Genomic DNA, 10,493 nt, shown 5'->3' with positions numbered 1-10,493 from the left:
AGTGGCGACTCTGCTGAGGAGTAGTCTCCAGTTGGTTTAGCCTACTTTTTATGTGAATATATTTGTATATATGTGATTTTTGTATATATGTATGTGTGATATAATCTGCTTGTTGTGCTTGGCGATCTCTGAGTGGTGAGATAAGTTCTAACCTGAACTTGAGTGCAATTAAGATAGGAGGATGGTATAGTCATGTTCGACTTGTGTGGAGTAGTCCTTAACAAGTTGGCTTGAGATCCATCTGCTCAGTGGAGACTCCTTTAGATTTGGAAATGTCGCACAAGTATTTATGGTTAGGCATTACTATTTCTAATTGGGTCTGAGAAGCTGAGGACCTTAGAACACCTAACCCATCTTGGCCTATTTAGGGCGTAGTGCGGAAACTGTTCAGGTGTAGACTTAATAACAGTTGTTACGCGATACTACACTCAGACGAGTTTCTCTTGAGAATATTATGGGTCGATGAGTCAGTCATCTTAACCTGTAATATCCGATAGATGGAATTAAGACTCTGGTAACTTTTTAGAACATGATCTACAGGTTTATCCTTAGTTCACTCCTTTGGGATGGTTCTTACCCAGATTCCATGCTCGTGACTTGCAACAAACCCTTGATTCTTGGTTGATCCAATCAAGTCTTGTTAATATCAATGGAACTTGGGTGTTGATAAGGTGCAAACTATAATCCACCAAAATGTATGATTGATCTTGACAAGGACTTGATTCATCCCTTGACCTTTGTTTGCCTTGTGTGTGATCCCTTACTTGTGATTGTTGCATTCATGCATCTCATGCGCATCATAACATTCTTCACACAAAATTTCAAGGAACTAAGGTATCATTTGCAAATATTTTCAGACCATGGACTATGGACGAAGGAACACTAAGAAGTACAGTTTCAGATGTCCAGACTTGAAAGAGTTAAGGAAGATAACATCTTTTGTATTAGATCCCTTGGACTTCAAATAACGTCATGGGAAGCTTTTGTCCATTTTGTCTGCTGATGTAGTGGAAGGATTATTGAGTGTGTTGGTGCAGTTCTATGATCCTCTTTACCATTGTTTCACTTTCCCGAATTTCCAACTTATGCCTACCTTGGAGGAGTATTCTCATCTTTTGGGGATACCTATTTCTAGTAGAGTACCTTTTAGTGGATTGGAGGAGATTCCCCGATCTAGTATTATTGCTGAAGCTCTTCACTTGAAGAAGTCTGAGATAGAGGCTCATTGGGTGAAGAAAGGAGGGTTATTTGGGTTGCCATCTATTTTCCTCATCAAGGAAGCTATCACTTTTGCTCAAGCTGGTAGTGTGGATGATTTTGAAGCTATCTTTGTGTTGCTCGTCTATGGATTAGTTTTGTTCCCTAACATTGACGATTTTGTTGATGTTAACGCCATTAGACTTTTCTTGATTGGGAATCCTGTGCCTACTCTATTGGGTGATATGTATTTCTCTTTGCATATAAGGAATTCTAAGGGTGGTGGGACGATCGTCTGTTGCATTCCTCTTCTGTACAAGTGGTTTATTTCGCACTTGCCTCAGACACCTGCTTTTGTGGAGAACAAACAATGTCTAAGGTGGTCTGAGAGACTTATGTCTCTCACTAATGATGATATAGTTTGGTATGATCCATCCTTGAGCAGTTTGGAGATTATTGATAGTTGTGGTGAATTCTCTAATGTGCCTCTCATTGGTACACAAGGAGGAATTAACTACAACCCTGCTTTGGCTCGTCGTCAACTTAGGTTCCCCTTGAGAGACAAACCTAATAACATGTTGTTAGAAGGTCTTTTCTATCAAGAGGGTAAAGATCCCCAACATTTGAAGCAGAAGATTATGCATTCTTGGCATAATGTGCATAGGAAAGGAAGATCCGAGCTTGGTCCGTGCAATTGTGTAGCTTTGGAAGCTTACACTCTTTGGGTGAAGAAGAGAGCTTTAGAGTTGAAGATGCCTTATCCTTGTGAAAGACCTATGTATGTGGTTGTGGTTGAGCCATTAACTCTCCTTAACCAAGATGTAGAGGAGTTGGAAGACGCGCTCGCCAAGATGAAGCAAGAGAAGGATATGTGGGAAGAGCGTTTCCATGCCTTGAGCAAAAAGCATGAAAAGTTGCTATTGGAGTCTAAGGACAAAGATGCACTGATTGAGCTACTTGAAGACCGAGTGACAAAGAGACAGAGAGAGCCAGAGGTTTCATCTTCTAGCATGCCTCAGCCTTCCGTTGCTTGGAAGAAGATTGTTGACCAACTTGTCCTTGAGAAAACTCAGATAAAGGCTTCTTTTGAGACCGAGATTCGTCGCATTCGAAGGAAGTACGCGCCTTCGGCCAGATCTTCTGACACTGTTGTTAGGGATCCTTAGGATGACTAGTCTCCTTTTCTCCTGTATCTTTTATTTTGGTTTCTGAAATTGTACTCAGTGTAATCCTTCCAATTTATATAAATAAAAAGAGATTTTTGGTCATATCAAAATTATTGCAATTGCCATTTCAATTTTTTATATTTTTAAATGATATACTAAGTTCCTTGGAAAATAAAAATAATCAAGCATTTGCATTCCATGCATCATTTATATAAGCAGGTTTTTGCCAGGTGTCTGATTGGTGTTCTTCTGTGCTTTAGCCAAGCTGACTCACCAGTACAACACTCGAGCTAATTATTCAAAGATCATGGAACACCTTGAGCAAGAGAACCGAGACTTGAAAGAGGAGATTTCCAGGCTGACTGCCATGATAGAGTCAGTTCTTGCCGCCCAGAGCCAAGCTTCTCCAACTCCTGTAACTCCTCCCGCGAGGACTGTCATCTTTGAAGTGGTCACCTCTATTGTTCCTGCTGCCACCGCCCACTTCGCTCTGAATTTGCCTGCTGGATTCCCTTGGGGAATGCCACCTAATTTTGTGCCAGAGGGTTTCTCCCCCACTTTTGCTTCCATGTCGGCATCTAGCCCGGTCATGTCTGTGCCACCTCCCGTTGTGCACACTTTGCTGCGTGTTGAAGACACCATCTATCACTCCGAGCCATTTGAGAGCCCGGATGTCTATGAGAAGATGGACGAGATAAAGGACCAATTCCTTGAGTTGCACAAGGAACTGATGACGCTGAGAGGCAAATATCTGTTTGGGAAGAGTGCTGCTGAATTGTGCTTAGTGCCCAATGTAAAAATCCTTGTGAAATTCAAAGTGCCTAATTTTGAGAAGTATAAAGGGAACTCATGTCCACTCAGTCATCTTGTGATGTATGCCCGCAAGATGTCAACCCAGACAGATAATGATCAACTGCTGATTCACTATTTCCAGGATAGCCTGACAGGTGTTGCGCTCCGTTGGTATATGGGGCTAGATAGTGCAAGCATCTTCACTTTTAATGATCTAGGTGAAGCTTTTGTGAAATAGTACAAGCACAATGTGGACATGGCGCCAGATAGGGACCAACTGAGGTCCATGTCTCAGAAGGACAAGGAGACATTCAAGGAGTACGCCCAGCGTTGGAGGGAGTTGGCTGCCCAGATCACTCCTCCTCTGGAGGAGAAGGAAATGACGAAAATCTTTCTCAAAACCCTGAGTTCATTTTATTATGAACGTATGATTTCTAGTGCCCCCGGTGATTTTACCGACATGGTAAACATGAGCATGAGACTTGAAGAAGGGGTCCGTGAAGGACGATTGTCGAAAGAGGAGGCGTCGACTAGCAAGAAGTATGAGAGCAATTTTAGCAAGAGGAAAGAAAATGAAACAAATGCAGTAAGCAGTGGGAGGCAGAGGAGGCCTCAAGCAAGAAGAAGTTCAACACCCCATCAACATCATCATCATCAAGTATCTTCTATTATTCCAGTGTTTTCAAATCAATCAACAATACCGATTCAACAACAACAACATCAGTATCAAAATCAACGTCAACATCAACAACCACAACAAAGAACAAACACCTACAACAACAACAATTCCAACAATAATCATCACCAGCAGTAGAACTTCGAGAGGAAGAATGTCTCTTTCAACCCGATTCCTATGTCATATGCCGAGATGTACCCATCTTTAGTCCTCAAGAATTTGATTCAACCGAGGAATCCGCCACAGATACCAGAACCACTTCCTTGGTGGTATAAACCTGAGCTTCGCTGTGCTTTTCACCAGGGTGCACCTGGGCATGATATTGAGAACTGTTATCTGCTGAAGTATGAGGTGCAAAAGCTTATGAAGAGTGGCATGGTGTCTTTCGAAGACCGCGCGCCTAATGTGAAAGCTAATCCTTTGCCCGCTCATAGGAATACCTCAGTGAACATGGTGGACGGTTGTCCTGGTGAATACAAGGTTTTTGATGTGCGTTTTATCCGTGGGTCTTTGGTGCAGATACACAAAGACATCTGTTTGGTGAGTGAATGTGAACATGATCACGAAGGTTGTGATATTTGTAGTGTGAACCCAAGAGGATGTGTTATCGTGAAAAGAGACATCCAGCGCCTAATGGATGAAGGCATGATCCAGATTTGTCAATCTCGTCATAAAGATGACAATGTTAATGTCATAGTGCCCGTTTTCAAGCAACCAGAGCGGTTGGTGATTCAGTATGATAGCGGCAATAACCAGAATGACAGCAATAGATCAGTTTCGTCGTTGGTAATACGGTTGCCGGGCCCAATCCCGTATGCATCTGATAAGGTTGTACCGTATCAATACAATGCTACGATGGTAGAGAAAGGTCAAGAGGTCCCGTTGCCTACGACCAGTTCAGTATTGAGCATTGCAGATGTTACAAAGGTGACCCGTAGTGGTCGAGTTTTTGGACTGGTTGTCCCGAAAAATAAAGAAGAATTGATTGTTGGTAAGAAGGCGGAGGTGCCTAGTGTAGATCCTGTCGGTTGTTCAAGAGATAATTCTGGTGAATCTAGCAATTTGAAAGCCAATAGTGATGATGATGAGGTACTCCGATTGATCAAGAGGAGTGAATTCAACGTGGTTGAGCAGTTGCTCTAGATTCCCTCTAAGATTTCCGTGATGTCTCTGCTCTTAAACTCTAAATCACACAGAGAAGCACTCTAGAGAGTTCTTGAACAGGCATACGTGGAGCAAGATGTTACTGTGGCTCAATTTGATCATATAGTAGCTAACATCACTTCATGCAACAATTTGAGCTTCTGCGATGAAGAACTCCATGAAGAGGGAAGAAATCACAATTTGGCTTTGCACATCTCGATGAATTGCAAGGAAGATGCTTTGTCAAACGTGCTAGTCGACACTGGGTCGTCACTCAATGTGCTTCCAAAGTCAACATTGTCAAAGTTATCTTATCAAGGAGCTCCCATGAGGTATAGTGGGGTAATTGTTAAAGCCTTTGATGGCTCGCGCAAGACTGTCATTGGAGAAGTGGACCTTCCAGTCAAGATAGGTCCGAGTGATTTTCAGATTACTTTCCAAGTAATGGATATTCACCCAGCCTATAGCTGTTTATTGGGGAGGCCGTGGATTCATGAAGCAGGAGTTGTTACTTCCACTCTGCATCAGAAGCTCAAATTTGTCAAGAATGGCAAGTTGGTGATTGTGGGAGGTGAGAAAGCGATGTTGGTCAGCCATCTGTCATCTTTTTCGTATGTAGAAGCTAAGGATGAGGTTGGAACACCGCTCCAAGCCTTGTCTATTGCTGCTAAGAAGAGAATTGGGGCACCTATGTCTTCTCTAAAAGATGCTCAGAGAATTGTTGAAGAAGGTCCTGTTGGTCAGTGGGGGCGCGTGGTAGAGGTCACCGACAACGAAGGAAGAACTAGTTTGGGGTTCCAGAAGAGTTCGTCAACCGTTAGATCAGAAGAGATGCAACTCAGCTTCCGTAGCGGAGGGTTCATTCATGAGAATGAATAACACTTAGTTGTTGTACTAGAGGACAATGAAGAGGAAAACTGCACCAACTTTGACGCATGGACATACATGCAACAATTGGACTGTTGTTGATATTCCTGTTATTTTGTATCGATCTAAGTAATTGCTTTTTATATTTTAAAATCCTTCTCATATGCCTAAGGGAGGAGTGAACATTGTTGGGCATTTTAAATTGATCATCAATAAAATTAATTCTATTCATCCACATCTTTGATGTTTATTTTTAGTTTTTGCTTTATTCTGAAAATGGTAATCACAAAAAACATAAATAAACAATATAATTGTCCATCTGCATAATATTTGATCACAAATTCACTTCTCGAAAATCAAAATACCAAATCATTATGCAGGTTGGTTCCTAACCCCATTGAATACAATGATCCTTATCCTTCTCCAAATTTTGAATTCCCTGTGTTTGAGGCTGAGGAGGAAAGTGATGTAGAGATGAGTGAGGAATTGTCTCGTCTCCTTGAGCAAGATGAGAAGATTATTCAGTCGTTCAAAGAGCAGATTGAGCTAGTCAACTTGGGTTCCGAAGATGATGTGAAGGAAGTCAAGATTAGGTCTCGACTGTGTCCAGATGCTAAGAAGGGGTTGATTGATTTTCTTCGAGAGTATTCAGATGTGTTTGCTTGGTCCTATCAAGACATGATTGGGTTGGATTCTGAGATTGTGGAGCATAGATTATCGTTGAAGCCAGAATGCCCGCCAGTCAAGCAGAAGTTGAGAAGTACGCATCTTGATATGGCTATGAAGATCAAAGAGGAAGTTCAGAAGCAAATTGATGTCGGTTTCCTTGTAACTGCTGAGTATCCGTAATGGGTGGCCAATATCGTGCCTGTGCCGAAGAAAGATGGAAAAGTCCGCATGTGTGTTGATTATAGAGATTTGAATAAAGCTAGTCCAAAAGATGATTTCCCTCTGCCACACATTGATATGTTGGTAGACAATACTGCTAAATTCAAAGTCTTTTCGTTTATGGATGGATTTTCCGGATATAATCAGATTAAGATGGCACCCGAGGATATGGAGAAGACCACATTCATTACACCCTGGGGAACATTCTGTTATAGAGTGATGCCTTTCGGTTTAAAGAATGCTGGTGCAACTTACCAGAGAGCAATGACTACTCTTTTTCATGATATGATGCATAAAGAGATTGAAGTATATGTCGATGACATGATTGCTAAATCAATTGATGAAGAGGAACATGTTGAGCATTTATTGAAGTTATTCCAGCGTTTGAGGAAGTATAAACTCCAGCGTTTGGTGTTCGTTCTGGTAAGCTGTTGGGCTTTATCGTCAGTGATAATGGTATTGAAGTTGATCCTGCCAAGGTCAAAGCAATACAAGAGATGCCTGCGCCCAAAACTGAGAAGCAAGTCAGAGGTTTTCTCGGCCGCTTGAATTATATTTACAGACTAATTTCCCACATGACTGCCACATGTGCACCTATATTCAAGCTTCTTCGGAAAGATCGGTCTTGTGATTGGACCGAGGACTGCCAGAAAGCTTTTGATAGTATCAAGGAGTATCTGCTTGAGCCTCCAATTTTGTCTCAACCTGTTGAAGGAATGTATTTGATTGTGCTAGAAGGTAGTATGGGTTGTGTTCTTGGTCAGCAAGATGAGACTGGGAAGAAAAAATTTGCAATCTACTACCTCAATAAGAAGTTTACTGACTGTGAGACTCGGTATTCAATGCTTGAGAAGACTTGTTGCGCATTGGCTTCGGCCGCTAAGCGTCTGTGTCAGTATATGTTGAATCATACCACTTGGTTGATATCCAAAATGGATCCAACCAAGTATATATTTGAAAAGCCTGCTTTAACTGAGAGGATTTCCCGTTGGCAGATGTTGTTGTCAGAGTATGATATAGAATACCGATCTCAGAAAGCGATCAAAGGTAGTATCTGTAAGACCCCAATTTTGTCCCTAAGATCCCTCATGGCATCACATCATATCATATTCATTGCCTCAAGGATCATTGTACACCTTTGCCTCCTTTCCTAGTGGGTGGGTTATCTTTTGAGAGTGGTTCTTGATCACCAAGCATGTTTAGCATTTGTATATCATTGCTTTTCATTTGTTTACTAACCAAAAGTACAAAAATATGTCATCTAACCTTGTTACTTGCAGATGAAGCAACCATTAGGTCAAGACAGTCAAAATCATTCATTGAGCAATGGATGGTGGCCATTCTTGAGAATTTGGGCACCATGATCATTCATCAAGAGTTCATATGAGTTGTGACATTATTTGGAATCAAGATCTCAAGTGGTAGAAGCTTGAAATTCATCAAAGCATTGTTCAGTCAACCAAAACCCTAGCAAAGTCAACTGTGGTCAACTGTGCATTTAATCAGGGATTTGAAGGTGTGAAATGGTTGGAGAGGTCTCATTCATGTCCATACAAGCCTCATATAACATGTCAAACATCATCATTGGAGAATTTGAGGTCAGACAAAAAGTTTCCAAAAATAGTAAGTGACCTATAATTTCAAACTGCCAAAAATGGAAAGGTCTTCTCCTCAACTTTACATCATCAAGCAAGCTTCAAATCAAATTTTGTCCAACATGAAAGTTGAAGATCTTGCTCTCACCTTTCCAAAAAGTCCAAGAACACTCATTTCTCATTTGTGGTTGGCAAGTTATGATCAAATCATTTTCAAGAAAAGTTGAACTTCAAGGAGGCATAATTTTCACACCAAAAGGCCAATTCATGTGATTCTTTTTTGAGCAAACTCCATTTGACATCCTCTATTCAAATCATTCATTACATTTCATCAAAAATCACCATATAAAAAGTGCATTTTTCAAGTGAATCAATTTGAATTTTGGTGGGAAAAAGGTCATTTTGAAAAGTACACATAATTTTCACTCCAAACCAATTGCAATGACCTTAAAACAGGATTTGTGACTTGCTGCAAGTGGAATTTTACTGTTCCATTGGTTATATTTGCATAAGGGCATTTTTGCCAAATTGCATAACATGCTTAATTCACTAATTCATTGCATTATTGCTAATCATGTTTAACAAGTGTGATTAACAGGTGGTATAAAGTCCTAATCCTAACAGAATTCTGGGGAACACTTCACAATCTCAGATCCAAACTCAAAATCTCTCAAATTCTCTCAAATTGGCTCAAACTTTTTTTCAACTTTTCCATCGAAATTCTTGATTCTCTTTGCTTGTTCTTGTGCTAATCATCATCTGCAGGAATTATTGGAGATCTGTTGAAGCAAAGATTGGAGAATTCTTGAAGATTTGCAGCTGTTGAAACTTGAGCATTCACATGGCATTTGGAGTTTTCTTCGAATCTGAGCATTGTTGAGCTAAAGCACATCATTCATCCATCTTCCTCTTCATCATTGAGCGTCTGTTTTGACAATTGAGGCCTTGAAACACACGAATCAGCTGCTGCATCATCAAAGACGTAAGAATTCGAATCCTCCAATTCTCATAATTATCATGTGGCTTTTATAGATCTTAGCATGTAGATCATTCTGCAACTTGAATCGTGCATTTTCATTAGGTATTGAGCAAGTTATGTGGATTTGAACATTTGGATGTTAGAACTTATTTCGATCGATTCTTTGCATGTGGTTAGAATTAAGTGAAATCAATGCTAGATTAGTGATGTATGATGAATGCCGATTCGATTGATATATGGTTTGCAAGTTTCTGTGATTTTTTGTTCTTGATGATGATGAATGCTGAAGAACACGGTGAGTTCTTTATATTTTCGTTTCCAGAATCTCTTCAATCCGCCTGGCCTTGGTTTGCATGATTTTTGGTGTTTTCAGCGCATGGAGTGGTCCATTTGTCACGACCTGATTGGTTAAGCGCTTCATTTAAATGAAACGCATCGTTTCATACTGGCGCCAGATTCAAATTGTTCGGCTTATTTACAAAAATGCCATGCGCTTCATTTAAATCATTTTCCAACTCAAATTTTTATTTCATTTCATGATCAATCTTCAAAAAATCATAAGTAATTCATCTTTGATCCAAATTGAGTGGGAATTTTTGCATTGATCTCTATTTTTCCTCTAGTTTTTTAATAGTATGATAGCAAAAGTTGTGCACGGCCTGTTTCTATTTTGGTCTAATGGTTTTGTTCATGTATGCTTTTTGCCTATGCTTTGCCATTTCTTTTATGAAATAATGATGGTTGATCCTATGGAGCTGAAATTTTATATGCATGATCTAGACATCTTAAGTGATCTTTTGGTATAGGGTTTGCTATTTTTGCATTTCTGGATTGTGAGATATGACCTGATCTTTGGAGGTGTGACAATGTATGTCACACCATTTCTTGTTCATGTTCTTGATTTTATTTGCCATGCCTATTGAACTTGAATTGATCTGGATTTTTGCATGTTGATACTTATGGATGTTAAGTTTGCTTGTGATTTTTCCTGGAATTTTGGAATGCATTTTCTATTTGTTTGAGAATTTCTCCCCTGTTTGACCAATTGGGAACCTTTTGAGAGTCATGAGATCATATGATTTGTGAAATTCTTGTTGTTTATTGGATGGACTTGGAATTTTACACATGCATTCTAGACATCTTGAAGTTTGACATGGCTTTGATTCCATTCATTTATCATGTTTGGTTTC

The sequence above is a fragment of the Lathyrus oleraceus genome, chromosome 4 (assembly GCF_024323335.1).
Source record: "Lathyrus oleraceus cultivar Zhongwan6 chromosome 4, CAAS_Psat_ZW6_1.0, whole genome shotgun sequence".
Taxonomy (NCBI): Eukaryota; Viridiplantae; Streptophyta; class Magnoliopsida; order Fabales; family Fabaceae; genus Lathyrus; species Lathyrus oleraceus.
This window is presented reverse-complemented; position numbering follows the sequence as displayed.